This window comes from Bactrocera oleae, chromosome 3, assembly GCF_042242935.1.
Source record: "Bactrocera oleae isolate idBacOlea1 chromosome 3, idBacOlea1, whole genome shotgun sequence".
NCBI lineage: Eukaryota > Metazoa > Arthropoda > Insecta > Diptera > Tephritidae > Bactrocera > Bactrocera oleae.
In genome coordinates, this window is record NC_091537.1 from 6007144 (window position 1) to 6023994 (window position 16851).

At 32.4% G+C, this 16851-nt stretch overlaps 1 protein-coding gene across 5 annotated transcripts in view; it reads left to right on the forward strand.

Annotated features, from left to right (window-relative positions):
* The window catches only part of for (cGMP-dependent protein kinase for), a 124425-nt gene that overhangs the window by 15108 nt on the left and 92466 nt on the right, over nt 1–16851 (forward strand). The window contains exon 1 of one of the 5 annotated variants that reach the window (XM_036358730.2): nt 14341–14896. The exons of the other annotated variants lie outside the window; for them this stretch is intronic. The gene's annotated coding sequence lies outside the window, so the exon portion shown is untranslated. Of the gene's footprint in view, nt 1–14340; nt 14897–16851 lie in introns of those variants that run through there. 5 annotated transcript variants of the gene reach the window in all.

The window sequence follows — 16851 nt, forward strand, 5'->3', positions numbered from 1 at the left end:
ATAGACAAATTTACATGAGAATTAGTTTGAAAATTGATGTGAATTACGTTAATACAAATAATGCGAACTATTTTTACTTAAGTCGCACGAAGCTCTTAGTCTCCTCTTACGAATGTTCAAAAATATTATTGTAAATATTATATATCCACATACATATACATATCTATGGTAGGTAATATACTTTGGGGTAGTCTTAAGCGGCGCCTTCATGGTAGTCGCATTTGAAAAAAGCAATTTAATACTTAATGCATGAACACTTTTAGTGATCACACTGTGCAACAAATGTGGCGCGAACAAAATTTTGAATTTAATTTCATTCAATTTAATTCAAGAAACTCAACAGCAGTTCTTGAAGTTTTGCTGCTTCCATGACTGTAAAGATGTTCTGTGCTAGGTTCGAACATATTCTATGCTCAGTTTTTAAATTTTAAGGCTAGGTTGCAGTCCTCCACAGTTTAGTGGGTTTTGAAAAATTGGTTCTAAAGACATTGGAGTTCAGTTCAGTGTATAGTATTTTGAAAGTAATACCGATTGTTATAACGAGCAATATCGCTCGGTGTTTCTCATTTTTATTAAGGAAATCGCGCGGTAAAATCAAAGTACGCTTAGAAGCGGTGTACGATGATCCTTCTCCTTCGATAGCGGATGTCAAAAAGTGGTTTAACGAGTTTCAACGTGATCTCACGCCGGTCTTCGATGAACCTTGCATAAGTGCCGCAAAAACTACTGCCACGTGACAAAATTACGATCTCGCATTGGCATAACGCCGATTAAAGCTGTGCATGATAGTTGAGACAGCCGTTTCTACATCGTTTCGTGATTGTCGACGTAATACGAATCTAATTTTACACACCAAAAATCAAGAAGCAGCTTAAACTGCGGATTTCATCCCGTGAACCTGCTCCAAAGAAGGCGAAGACTGACTTATCAATCGTAAAGCTGATGTCACCGTTTTCTGGATGTCACAAGGTTGGATCTACATCGACTATTTGAAGTAAGACAAAACGCTCAAAGAGCTCTACCATGTCGAATTATTTGGCTGATTTGACGATAATTTGCGGAACGAATAGCAACATTTAGCGAAGAAGAAAGTGAGCGCTAACTATGACAACGCAGATCAAAATTGGTCGAATTAGAGCACGAACTAAAAAAATTTCTAGCCGTGTAAAAATTGTTGCCGAACAAGGAGGTTACAGTAGGAGCCTCGAACCTTTTTAACAATCCTCCAGCAAAGTTGGTTTGCAGTCGGTGTAAAGAAGTTGGAACGTTTGTGGGTCAAGTGTAACGTGCTAGAAGGAGATTATGTTGAACAATAAGTCACCAATTTCCCAAAATGTGCGATTTTCTTTTGCAGGCTGATCTAATCTTCAGCCTTTTATAGGTTTATATGGTGTCTAACGGTATGACGCTAGATATAACACGTTACAGGGCAGAAATGTTTTTTCTATGCGCAGTTTTTCGTGTCTACCTTTCCATAATATTTATTTAGCGTCTTTATCATTTTAACAGATTTATCTATATTTTCGTACGCAAAATCCGTTCTTCTTGTTTTCCTTGACTTCGTACATAAGCTATACAAAAAGTGAGATTCTCAATGTAGACGTTTCCCTGTGCGAACATAGTCCAAGAAAAATAAATGCTATTTTCGAATTAAAGCTATATATATTTGTCTCACACCTGAAAATAAGAGCTTAACGCCAACGCGATCGGTTCTATGCTGTCGCACAGTGTCACTTTTCGCTACCGCATTGGCATTTACAACGCAATTTGTCCAATTACACATAAACACACATACACAGGCGCACACGCCCTGACAAATGGCCACAACACCATCGATCGAGTACGTGATTTTCTAACTGCAATGCCTGTACCTATATATATACATATCCATATATATATATATTATTTATATATATGTGTATGTGTGTATGTAAATATAGTTTGTAAACAGAATTTCTGATTAAAATACTATAATGCCGCCATAAAAGCGGCAATTTACAGCAATTGCGTTTACAACGCTCGCCTTAAATGCAATGCAAATAAAATTATTTAAAACAGTTGATATGAAAATTTATATAAATTATCAAATACAGTTGTAAATATGTACATATGTAACATATGTGTTTTACATATTTACTGCTAGCACATCTTATCGCAAAACAAAGTAAATCTTTATTGAAAATATGTGCATTATAATGTTTACGTTTGCATCAATTCGCCTTACGTGATTACGTGAGCGACCCATAAATTTGCGCATATTTGCTTACACCAAATGGCCGGCGGCAACACTGCAGACAAACGAACTAATAACAGTGCGGCATTTGAATGGTATTTGCGCTGACGCCAGTGTGGCATTTGGGCAGCACTGACACATTTATAGGCATATTTCATATGTAAGTATATATATGTATATATACATATATACGATTGCTAATATCGTATGATCTTATGGCTCCACACGTACTTTCACACATACTTGGACATACAAATATTACTTTTCAAGCGTGTTAAGCTCTTTATTAATGGCCTTACCGCCTTTGTTTACAGCTCAAGTCAATAATTGCATTTCTTTTATTAGCAGAAATGAATAGCTGTAAACTTAACCTTGTAATAAAAGTTTTCAAAAAAAGCTGATGTCAGCTGTTGTCAGATGATCGCATACTGAACAGTTTTTTTTTGTATTTTGTTATTGCATTTTTTGTCATTAAAATCAAATCTACATTTTGCGTTCTTTACATACCAATTCCAACTTGAAACAACGGAATTTGTAAAAATATTTGTTATTTCGATTTTTTGTCATTGAGTTGGAGATATTGCCCGACTGTGGGCGAGAGCACATATTGCTGTTTCTAAATATGTTAATTATAACGGAATATTATATTCCGAGCGTGCTAAGAAGCTGCTTACTTTTAACCGAGTGGCAAAAGAACGCTCCATTTTAGTTAAATTTGCTATCATGGTTATTATTTCCAGATAACGTACTTGGTAACCGTATATAATGAATCTGATAACTTCTACACTATATTATATTATTACCAGTGAAAACATTATAGTTCTTCAACACTCCTCATAAGCTTATTTAAGAGTGTATTTTTTGAAATTATAAGGCAATGTATAGTATTGGTCTAGTAAAAGTAATATGTACAAGTATTATATGCGTCTAGTAAAAAGAAAATTAAACATATTCCCAATTCATAGGAAGAGGTAACTAGGTCCTGACTAGAGTAAGCTTAATGCGTAAGAACCTCCCAAACAAGCTCCCAGAACTTCTGGCGAGAGTCACTAACTACCTGTGTGGCTTGGGGTTGTCCTGATGGAACACCATTCCTCTCCTATTGGCCAAAGCTGGCCGCTTCTAAACGATTGCTTCGTTCAGATATTCAAAGCGTGGTCAGTACAGATCCGAATTAAGAGTTTGGCCGTAGGTGAGTAGTCCATAGCAGATGATTCCCCCAAAACCCCACCAAACACATAGCAACACCTTCTTGACCGTCAGTTCTGGCTTAACCACCGTTTGCACAGGTTTACTGTGATTCGACCACGTTCGTTTTCGCTTGGCGTTGTCGGAAGTGTTATCCTCCTTTCATCAATAGCAACCATTCGCTTCAGCCATGGATCGATTTTGGTCGTTGAGTCCATGATTTTTTTTTAGAGAGATCATGTGTATCTCTGGTCTGAAAAAATATTGAGTAAGCCTTCGGAGCCTCACATAACAGATCTCTTTCTTATTTACTAAGTCTCAACGACTATATATGAGATTTCAGACAGCTTTGACACCTGGCAATATGTATATCACAAGTAATGATCATAAACTAGTTTGTATGTGCTTTTTTTGACTGTTTCTTGCTCATAATAGACTATGATCTAGTAACACTATAAAAATCATAAGAAAACTGGGCACTGGTTGCCTTTAAATATCTATGTAGGAGATGCACAGAATATACTTATGAATTGTCCAACCAATTCTACTAACGAAGCTAATTTCCCTTTAGATTTTACGGATTGCATGTTTACGTGACACATCAATTGGAACACTCACAAATCAAATAAAAAGACAGATTCCCGGAACTAATTTAGTGCCACACGTCATGCAATTTGTTGAAGGTGATTTCATATAGACAGTAATTACTTAAATATACAAACTCACATGCTATAAAAAATTCCTTGAATATTTTGGTTTTGCAACTAAATTATCTCAAATAATGCATAAATTTCATAGGAAATCAATGGGCTGATTTTGAGTTTGTCAGATCATCTCATGCTAATTCAATTCTAAGAATTGATTATTTTTGATGAAAGAAGAGTGCCGCCGTACAAAAAATATATATCGATCACATAATCTAATTTCTATTAAGATTGACAGCTTAATGATGCACTTTTTATTAGTTCTTTGAGCTTTAGTTTTTTCAGTATTAGTGACTCATTAAAGTTATGTTCTTAAAAAGTATTAAGCTGAGCGAGAGCACAGTATTCTCCCGTCTCGTTTACACGATCGTTGCAATTACCCCTTCAAAGTGAGGTGGTGGATATATTTTATATAAGTATGTCGAATGGCAAATATTTATAAATACATTTAAACCTAATCCGACCGTGAATATCTTCTGTAGATGAACATTTCAACAAAATATACTTCAGACTTGCAAGATCAAGAATAACGAAATAGTTCTCTGGTCCTGAATTGAACTCAGGAATGGATTTGTATGGCAAAAAAAAAAGTTTGTATAAATGTATACTATATTGACTAACGGTAGGAGGGTAGAAGTCTGAACGAAAAAAAAAAATTTTGTAAAAATTTATAATATATGGACTAACGGTAGCAGGGTTGATTTCTAAACTTGGTACTACCTATAAAACATATACCCTAAATATTTAGATTGCTTTTTTATACTTAGGGATTTGGCAACCCTAGCGTTGCCATCTGGCAACCCACAACTTTATCGTAAAATTTGACATTTTCGATATTATACCTACTTAGAACGTTTTGACACACAATCGCTATTTGTGTTGTTTACAGTAACTTAAAATAATCATATCGCCCAAAAAATGGAATTAAATCGCTAACATTTCAGCGCGATTATTATTCACAACTTTCGACGTGGATTAACTTAGCAACAGTGCATCAATGAACTTAATTGAATTTTTGACAATGAAGCTACATCAAAGACCAGTGTTTATTGATGGTATGATGAGTTCAATCGAAGTCGTAAAGCACAGCTTGACGAATATTGCAAGATCGTCATGTGACCTATTGTCAGAATGAGACAACTATAGGCATTAGGAATATGACTGTACAAAAAATTTATTCTCGTTGGATCCCACACAATTTGCCAATTGCTCAAAAAGACTCGTGGCGATTGGTCGAGATAAATGTTTAAAAAATACTTTAGTGGTGTTTCGAAATACGTTTATGACATCGTAACAGATGACGAATCGTGGATTTACGCATATGAGCCTGAAAGTAAACAACATTCGTCTGTATGGGTGTTACAAGATGAGCCGAATCCAACGATAGTAGTTCCCCTGTTTATGTGCTGATTTGGCACCGAATGACTTGCTTTTATTGCCGTACGTTACAAATAAACTAACATAAAGAAAAGTGTATAAATCTTAATGGAGTAAATTTTTCAAAATAATAAAGCGATTTTCGATGATTAACATGTGTTGTTGTTCTCGACTCCCGAAAAAAAGCCAACCCTTGTATATGTATTATTTTCAATATAATATATGTTTGAGAACTCAGTCAAGATTTGGCAACTGTGGTCAACACATACTTGTATAAGAAAAAATATTAATCAACCATAGGTATTGGCAGATTTTTATTTAACATATCTACATAAGTATGTATACATATATGTATGTATGCATAGCCATATCTCGAGACAAAATATGCTCTCCAGACGCATATGTACATAAGTATATACAAATGTATGTTTATATATGTTATATATATATATAAATATAAAGCATAAAGAACCCTCATCATAAGAATATATACATATATTTTTACATATATCGACAAAACTTATCATTATGCCGCGCAGACAGTCAGTGACCTGACTGAAGGCATACTTAAATTTAACTCCAATGCAACCTTGAGAGAGCATTCCTCAGCGACCATAAGTCAACTACTAATGACTGAGATAAATTTGCATTGTTTTTCTAGCGGTTGGCCTGTAAACATAACACTACAAAACCACACACACACACATACATACATCTAAAATATTTGCATACATATCGACATCAATTCAGTCACAACCGTTTGTTTGTATGTATCTGCTCATTTTTTTATTTTTATTTTAATTAGTCGGCGAATTAATTTTTGGGTATCAAAAGCTTTGATATATGTACATATATATACATATACCTATGTGCATATATACAAACATATATAAATATAAAGTTAAGTGTAGCGAAAATATTTTTATCGTGAATAAACAAACGTATAAGTATGTAAGTTTCAGTCAATGTTTTACAAAATTTTCCGCTAACAATAATCACAATGCCACTATGCCATATAACTTAATCCATATTGAGATAGATACGCCATGGCGTAGCGTGCTTATAATTTTTAGCCGGTATGCGACAACGGTGTGTGCTATATACATATATACATATACTACAGTGGTTTGCAAAGTTAATGGTATTCAATTTCATGAAGTGGGATTTTTTATTAGAAAAAAATTGTGGGATTTAGATATTTGTATATTAAACACATAAATATATTGAAAACTACACATGTATTTATATGTTTTTTTAACAAAAAAATTACTTTTGTGTAATAATAATTTTTTTCTTTTATTGATAAAAAATTGTATTTAAATTCCAAAGATGAAGCTGTTTGAACTGAGCAGTTACATGTTAGAAGACTATAACTCAAACACTCTTTGAGGTAGCGATTTGAAATTTTAGTATGTTGTTTTTAAAGGTATGAACTATTGTAGTATAGAAAATCGATTTCTTAAAAATTTCACACTTTATGTGCCAATTAATGGCGAAATTCTCGAAATTCTTTTCCGAGGGCTTTCTTCATGCCCGTTGCCTTTATATTTGCTTTAAATAAATTACGCTAGAGATGGTAAACTCGTTATCAAGTTATTCAATATCGGAAAAGTTTTTAAAAACACTCTTAAACTGACACTACACTGAGCAAAAAAAAAGAAAGAAATTGGATATCGAATTTATGGGTTAAAATGAGACTATATACAGAGAAAAAATATCACTTTAAGATTTACAAAAACTTTAAAAAGTGTCGGCGAGCATTCGAAATTTCCCATGCAAATAACACGTACCAAAATCTGATTTTATTAAAAATACAATATGTTTTGAACCGTTTACCTAAAATTGCTTGAATCACTAATTTTTGTAAATCATAAAATTTCTTTAAAAAATTTCCGGAGATTTTTGTTTTAAATAAAAAATTCTAAAATTTAAAAGCTTTGACAGCTTAACCCTAATACACATATTGCTTTTTCACCTCTGATTTGTATTTTTTCGAGATTCGATTAAATTAAAATATCCATAAGAATTAAAAAAATATTTGTTGCAAAAAAATAAATTAAGTACTGTTTTGCAATTACTTTTATCATCGACTATTTTCGCTGTAGTCTAGCTATACATAGATACATACATATGTACATATGTACCTGTTACTATAGACTTGATTTGTTTATGTATTTGCATGTTTATTGCCTCGCGAATGATTAGTAAAAGCCATGAAAATATTACTCAATAACAGCACAACGCGTTATCAGACACTAGCGTGCCAACAACAACAACAAAAAATAAAGTTGTTTTGAAAATTATTAATTTTTTCATTTTTCAATCATTGCATTAATAAAATGCATATTTGTGTTTGTTTCGATGCGACTGCATAACAGATTGTCACATAAAACAAATCAATAAAACAAAAGACACGGAAAATTTTCATTGAATTTGCATGCAACAATGAAAAATGCTGCTGCGATAAGGCAAAAAGTGAGAAATATGCGAGAAACGAGAGCGGAGAGTGCGGCTGTGAGCTGTTTTTATAGAAATGCAAATGAGAATTGCATGCAGCCTCATCGGGTGATTGTGTTCGGGTGCGGCGGCAGGCGCTGACAACAGCCAAGCGGTTGAATTAATAACAAAGCAATGCGATCGGTGATCAAAAAAGCCGGTCAGCGGCGGTAGTCGCTCCGCCAGCAGCCAGTATGGTTAGTGGCCACACACATGTCAAGTGTTGTGATGTGCCTGACAGATGAGTGGCTGTGTGACGAACTGTTTGTTGCTATGTGTGTAGGTGTGTGTGTTTATAACCGTGCGGAAGCTGTCACCGCGCAAGTGACAGCATTTATAAAATCCAATAGCATTTCTATCCACACTTACTTGCCACACATACACACATTCCAATTTATTAACATTTCAGCTGCACAATTGAAAAAATTATTGAGTGATTTGGCCACATATTACACGGTTGCTTGACTGCCTGATTGACGGTCTATCCGAATGACTGAATAGTTGGTGTTTTGAATGCTGCTCGCAATTACTCGGTGATCTTGGCCATTAATTGGCAAGCAAGCGTGCGACTAAAATGGTTGGCACAGCACTAGCATAGGTATTTATATACAGTGTGATGCATAAAAATAGTAGTACTCGAGGAAAATATGTATTTTTTAAAAGAAAATTTAGGTAGTAGTGTACATATGTACAGTGGCGTGCACAAAAATGACAGTCTGTTATGTGTGTGTCTGTTATGCGGTGACTTTTGGGCTCAAATAAGCGTAACAGAAGAAATGAATTTGCTGAGAAGCTTTTTTCCATCGCCAAATATTAGTTCAGCCTTCTAGGTCGTATAAATGAAATTATAACAATGCACTTTATTAAAAAAGTTATGAGAAAAGAACTTAACATGCAAGCGTTTTGAACTTTTTAGCTGATATCTTAATATTATAGTATAGAAGAAACATATTTGACAGTTGACATTTCTTACTGACATTACAGCACCAAAAGTTCGACACTTTTCTTAAAAGTTACTCTTCGGGTTAACAGAATCGGATACTACGAATCGTAATATATTTTTTTTTAATTGTCAGGGAACCAATCCCAAATTTGTTGTCAGATATTTTATTGTTGGCTATTTCGATTATTAATCGATTGTTTGAGTTAATATTTCGATTAACAATATATCAATTATTTCGTTAAATAATCAACAGATATATTATTTTCTATTAGTTTTTTCATTAACAATCGATTATTTCAATTAATATTTCGATTATTTCGATTAATAATTTACGATTGCGTTATAAAACTCCTTAAACATCAATAATTTAAGTACTCTGTGATATGTCGCCATACAAAGAACTAAACTTCATATAACACTGTCAATCACAATACAAGTTAACCCGCTCAAGGTTCATTGAGTACAAGGTTACGCTACTCGCTAAATTGTGGCGTATGCAGACTAAGCAATTTGGGTTATTATCAATACATAAATATATTCGAAAACGGAAATATCATTAAGATATATAATATCTACTTTTGTTTTGAAAAGTTCTTGTTTTTTGAATGCCGGAATCGCTTCTATAGACGTCGACCTAAAAAAAAAATCTAAAATAACACTTTAGTACTATATAACTTCACTGACAAGATGTCTTATAGGGTTGAATGATTTTTATAGTCCGAAGTCAACCAATGATTACGTTTCGTGCTTTCAAACCATTACTCAGGGACTGTATATTGGAGTAGAAATACTTAAACATAATTTTATAAAGAGAAATTACTTATCCTAGCTTTACAGAGCACCTTTAGAAACTTGAAGTTATCAAAGAGCTCTTGAAGAAATGCAGCCATGTTTTTTGTTGAAATTAGATCAAGCTGTAATGTATTGAAATTAGGACACTATCACATGCCAGCTGTAATGTATTAAAAGATAATATAAAACTCAATTTTTCCTATAGCCTGTAGAACTGTTTCCGACATACAAAAAAAAAATAGTTTAGCCGGTAGTATAAAATAAATCATGTTAAGTTATTCATAACACGTTCTCTGCATATTTATACAAATCTAATCAACACCCTATTTGATCTCATTGACCAAACATGCCATTTTAATGCACACAAGTGTACACTTGTGCAAAGTACACACACATACATGCCTGTTTTGCTTTTCAATTTGATTCCGTATTGTCTACTCGTTATCGTGCGCCAAAACAACAACTACCACGAAAAATATTTATTTCTGTCTTTCTAGCGTTTATCTCTCCTGTCTTCTCTTCGAATATTTGACATTGTTTGTGTTTTAAGTCAAATATTTACCAAAAAACAGCTGTGTGTAAATGTTATTTCTATTTTTGGAGCTTATCACCACCAATGTTAAAGCGAATGCCGATAAAGGAGAAAGATGAGATAAGAGAAAACATGTTTTGAGTAAAAAGTAAATGCTAAGCAAAACATAACATGAAATGGCGAAATTGAAAGTGTAAAAAGTGGTTTTCTGCGAGCTCGGCAAAATTCAAAAGCAAACAGTCTATGTTATTGAGGTTTTTTTAAATAAAATTAATCAAATTACTAATTCAATGCTAAGCGCCAAATTATTTAAAGTATTATTTGCACAAAAACTACTTGACAAATTTGTCAGGCCTTTACTTACTTTTAAGCAAACAACTTGTTTATCAGTAGTTATAGCAAAAATCATAAAAATATTTTTCGTATTTTATTATTATTATATTTATTTATGTCTGAATTGTGCGCTTGAAACTATAACTGAGAGCTTTTCGCTGTACTAACTAACTTTAAAACGTAAATAGATTTCTAGATCGCAGAAAATCATTTTCTAATACAAAGGCAACTAATTTGAAACCTGTAAACTAAAATTTGTTGTGAATAGAGATTTCAGCATTGGCTTGGCACGCAAACCATGGCTTCAAACCTTGAAAAATATTCTTTGCATATTATGTGTAACTCAATTTCAGTACCTTAAATATGTTCAATCTTAATTTTTTTTTTAGTTAAGGTCTACGTCCGCGTGCTATATGGGTATTAAACCAGCACTGAACACATCATTATATTATTGTTAACCTTCATCAATGCACCATAAAAGCGCTTTTGGGAGCGTACAAAATTCTGAGAGGCTGTCAGCAGAAATTTTCTGCTCATATTTCGCTTGGTAATAATACTTTTGCCAACACTGGTTATATTTTATCTATCTAATCTTATCTTTACGGCTTCCGCTCTTGACTTCTGTGAGAAAAAGCTGCTGTCATTATTTGATGGTTGACAAGCTTATTTCACCTGTTATGGATTAATGTATATTGCTGAGTTATATAAATTCACAATTTATCCTCCTTCGTATTTTCAAAGTGTGAAACTATAGCATACCTTCAGGCGGCAGATCTTCGTTTTGACAACAATTGGTGTATACATAGTCGAAACGATGTGCAAAATTCAAGTATTTTTGCGGACTACATTAATAGTTTTTGCTTAATTCAATGCTTTTTCTGGGAATGTAGCAAAGCTGTGTGAAATTGTTATGACTCGTCAGAATTATACCCAATAAAATTTACGTGGTATATACGTATACATACACGTTTTATTACTTGTATTTAAGAAATAATTATTTATGTTGAACGACTTTTTTCTGAGATATTTTATAATTCTGGTTAGTTTGATAGTAATAATATTTTTGCTATAATATTCTTCTTAATTTTATTTAGTGAAACATTTAAATGATTTTTTTTATATTAATTCAATATTCTTATACTGCTGCACGGTGCGATCAAAAAGCTTACGCACATTTATATGTATGAGCTGTATAAAGAGAGCGCTTTACTAACTCAGATATATATATGTATATAAACACATTAAAACTTTGAGATCAACGAAAAATGCAAAAGCGCTTGTTGTGGCAGCTTTCGCTGAATAAGCTTTTCGTTGAGCTTTTCACATTATATGTTAGCTTTCTGATTATTGTTACGTTTGCTTGCTTGCATTTAACGCTTTGTTGTATACATAAGTAGTAGATATCTCAAGTGGAAATACATATGTACATATAATATATGAAAGCATACCTTAACGAAAATTGTTTGTGTGTGTGTATATATGAATAAATGCATTCCACGATAGCCCAATAAGTAATGCAGTAGAAAATGCAAAATTTTGTGTTTTAAAATGCAACCAACTATTGGTAGTGTAGTATGGAGAGTTGCCAGATGTGTGCTTTACTCAATCAGAATATAGTTTTATTTTCTTAGCACTTAGTCGAAGGTTGCTTGTCAAAAGTATAACCGAGCAAGTAATAGATTTTAGCTTTATTTAAAAAATAATAAATATCAAAGGTACACCATTGCTTCACGGTTTGGCAGTATGAATGCTGTAAAGCTTATTGAGTAGTACTTAGCATTTAACCGAATTAAACACAATATATTCGGCAATACTTTATTGTTCAATTTTATTGATATTTGGCAGTACGAATCGCAGAATCATGAAATTCCGGGAGTAAATATCTTACTTACGCTTTGTTCGGTTTTGTTTAGAATTATTGTTCTTCAGTTTGTAGTTTATTTCAGTCAACTTTATTCATCAATCAACTTTAACGTATATTTTTTGTTTGACGAAAGTGTTGAAAAAGCCATGAAAAAAGCCTTTCAAAAAATCTGTAACGGAGCTTATTTAAAAGTTACTAAATTCTTCATTTCCTTCATTTGTCGAATAACGTCCCACGAAAACTGTTGTAATACTCTAGTAAAACCAGAAGGCGCCGCCAAACTATCACTGATACTGATAAATCAAAAAAAAAGCTTTATTAAAAGTAATATTAAAACTACCGATTTGCTTTCTTTAGGTGAACTTATAAAATAAATAAGTGGAGCTGCTTACTCTTACAAGTTCAAATGCAATCTGTAAATACATATTTCTCTCCCTCTCTCTCTCTCTTCCTCTCTATCTCTATCCTTTATCTCCTTCTCTCTCTCTCTCTCTCTCTCTCTCTTTTTTCTCTCTCACTTTCTCTCTCTCATTTACAAGTTCAGATGAATGCAATCTATAATTAAATCCCTCCTACTCTCTTTTCTGATTACGTCCTTATTTTTATTTCGAAGAATTCTTTGAGAACAACTTTCTTTTAGAAAAGATGGCCTTAAATTTCCTAAATTTCGTAAACAAAAAACATTTATATTAAATTTGCTTAGGTTTTTCTATTATGTCAATTCTTAAATGAAGAAAAACTCGTATGGCAACACTTCATTGCACCCTACTGTGGAGAGGAACTATGATAAAGATAGCTTTGCTAATCTTAAAAACTCCTACTTTTTTTAACTTTATTTTACTTAGCTCTTTGGTTTATTTTTAGCCAAGACATGACTATTTAAGCTAAAAATATTGTAGCCAACGATTTATACGTTTAAAAATGTTACTGTAAATCAGCTGAATCTTATAACATACCCCGCTTCCTATAATAAATATTTCCAATACTCACGTTCAATAATTATTTGAGCCATTACTTAGTGAAATCTTATCTATAAGACACTTGCGAAAATACAGAATAAACAGGAACTCTGCTTCAGATAAGAACCGTCAAAGTACAAATACCTATGTACAATATTTTTTGACGATAATACCGCTATCACTGAGTGTCTAAGGTAATTACAAATGTCATGCATGTAAAACATCAACTAATCTACAAGCACATTGATTAAAATTCGATAGTTAAAACGCACACGCATAAATCACAGAGAGCAAAAAATAGCAGAAAAAATGTCCGCTTGACAAGAAAGCCTATAATGCAACCCTGTTCCCACCTTCCCATAATATTTCAAATAATATTTAGCAAATGAATCCAAACGGAAGGAAGCAGAATACAATGAGATGGCGAGAAAGTGCGGCAGCAGCTGAAAGCAAAGCTTTGCAAGTAGCGCTCGAGCTTAAGCTGGACACTTTTGGGAAGAGACACTGCTTATTGAGCATAAATAGGCGAACACAGAGCGCACCATGCGACATTGAGCAAACGCAGTGGAGTTGAAGCAGCTAATGACTCGTATGAACACACGAACTCGCTCCCTGCTTTCGTTAACTTTCACAGCGCCACAAATAGGTGTTTGTATATATATATTTATATTTGTGTGTGTGTGTGTGTGGTTGTGCGGCGCGCTGGTAATGTTCTTGCGCCTATCTATGGGCTCTCTGTCCCCATCTCCAGCGCTGGCTCGAACAGTTCGCTTCCAGCACTCTTCAAGCGCGTATCGGTTTTTAAATATTTCACTCGACATATATTTATTTTAATTTTCATAACGCGCCGTCGCAACGTTAACGGTCACGAGCGCCAAAAAAAATACTTACATATTTATTTAAGTTGTTCAGGAGACAACAATCAATTTACTTAATTATTTGCTTACGTACTTATGTAGTTATTTGTCACTTACGTACATCTAATGTACATAATAAGCAAGCATGCTACTTCTGTTTTACTTATTTGCTTATAAGTGATTTGCTGATTTTGAAACAAAAGCAAGAATATTTCGAAAACCCAAAGTGTCTGTCAAGTTTTTGCAATAAGTAAAATTTTATATTTTTAATGGAAACTCAATTAAACTTAACTTAAAGCCGCGTCGCCAATAGTTTTGCTTCACAAAGTGTACTTTAGGAAGTGCTAAACGCCCGTGGTAACACGCCTAAACCGTTAATTGTCGAGAAAAAACAAGTGCAAATACAAACAAATACAAATATTTAAAAGATAAAAGAAATAGAAAATTATTTACAAACCCACTAAATAGTTGAAGTGTTTCCTAGTTTGCCCATGCAAGGCGCGTAACCGCAGCAGTAGCTGGCACAAAGCGTATAAATACAATAAAAACAACAAACAAAAGCGTAAACAAACTAACTAAATAAGCGGGCGTGACAAAAAGGGGCTCCACAACGGAAAGGTAATCACGTTTTTCTAAAATTGAAAAATCAGAAATTATCAGAAAAATTATATTCCTAAATTTTAAATTAACACAAAATAAATAACAAATTAATAAAAAAATACATTTGTCGATTTTGAATAAACAACACAACAAAAAAAATTTAATTAAATTTAAAAAAAAGTTTATTTAAAAAAATATTTTTAAATTGTATAAAAATTAATAAAGAAAAAAATATTTTTAAATTGTTATATAAAAATTAATATAAAAAAAATATTTTTAAATTTTTGTATAAAAATTAATAAAAAAAAAATATTTTTAAATTGTATAAAAATTAATAAAAAAAATATTATTAAATTTTTGTATTGTATTTAATAAAAAATAAAATTTTTAAATAACAAAAAATTCTCTAAAAAGTCGTTATTTAAATTAAATGTACAGTGACTAAAATAATAATCGCACAATTTGTTTTTGAATATAAAAGACCGCATTATTTTTGTGATTTGTAGAAAGAGTTTATAAACAAAAACCAAAGAATAAAATAAAAACAACATCGACAAGTGTCAAACCTGTCAAATTAGATAAATGATAATAAATTTATGGAGAACAAACATAATTACCAATTATTGTGAATAGATTTAATTTTTATCTAAAATTAAATAATAAAAAGTAAATGTAATTTAATTAGTTAATGAAAAAATGTAAATAAATAAATAATTTAAAATCATCAAACTACTAAAATAATAATATAAAAATTAAACAAAGCTTGAAAGTTCCGTTTTTACTATTTGTGAGAGCTACGATATTTTTGCTTGCACTTTTGGCGAATATTTCTTGCAATCACTGTATAGACCTAAAATATTTAATTTGTCAGTAGAAATTCAATAAATCTTCCCTGCCAAAAAACTTAAATTTGAGTTTCGTAATTTCGACTCTGGACCGTACAATAATGGAGAAACTCTCAAGGTTTAAGAGGACTTTAACCATTAAACTTTACGTTCCTAAATCTAAATTTAATATTTTATGAAATAATACGTTCAAATAAAATATGAACAAATTTCAACTGTGTTTTTGAGCAGTTACTATACAATGGCCTCACAATTATGGCTTTCTGAAAACCTATTTATACTTTGGTAAAAAATGTAATAAAATACATCCTTGATCCACGTTGAATTCTCGGCGTTGTATGTCGTTCCCAAGCTCACGAAATTCTCTTTTCTGTATTAATTTTTTTTCGAATGCAAATCTGGATTATAGCGCCACCTGCTGCTTGAATTCGTGGACTTGAAAAAATGTTACCTTGCAGCCAATGCGATATTTTTGAGGAATTAGACTGTTTCGGATTGATCTAGAAAGTATTTTCTAATCTTTTTTTGCCGTAAACATTTTGGTCAGTTTACTGTAGCATCATTGTGTTCCTACTTGTATATCACCTTTCTCGGAAAACAATTTATTTTTTTCCGAGCAGATTTCTCAGTTTAACGGATATTATATAATAATAATTATCGCTTTGCCAATTTGATAGGTTTTTTTATAACCCTTTATACATATTCTTGTAGACAAAAACTCAGCTGGAAAAGATTTGTAATTTTTCTACCAACAAAAGCATAAAAGAAGGCAACATGTCATTAAGCCTTTCTTTATGCGCCGAACTTTTCGCGAAGTCAACGCTTATCTACCAAATTTCTGTTAACTTGTTCAAGCACTCGCTAAAAATATTACATCCATAGTCTTATTTACTTTAACCTCAATGAGTTGTAAACATTTAGTGCTTCGATATTTTGCGCAAAGTGTTCACATCTTTTTTATTGCTCATTATTCTTTGTTAATATGTTTATATCGTTATTGTATTTATATTGTTGTTGTAGTTGTTATTGCCCTTTTACTCGAAGTATTTGCATTGTACGTTTCATAATGTTCTTTTTATTGTCACCGCCATGCACAGTCATGTGACCACATGCCACAAATACCCATGA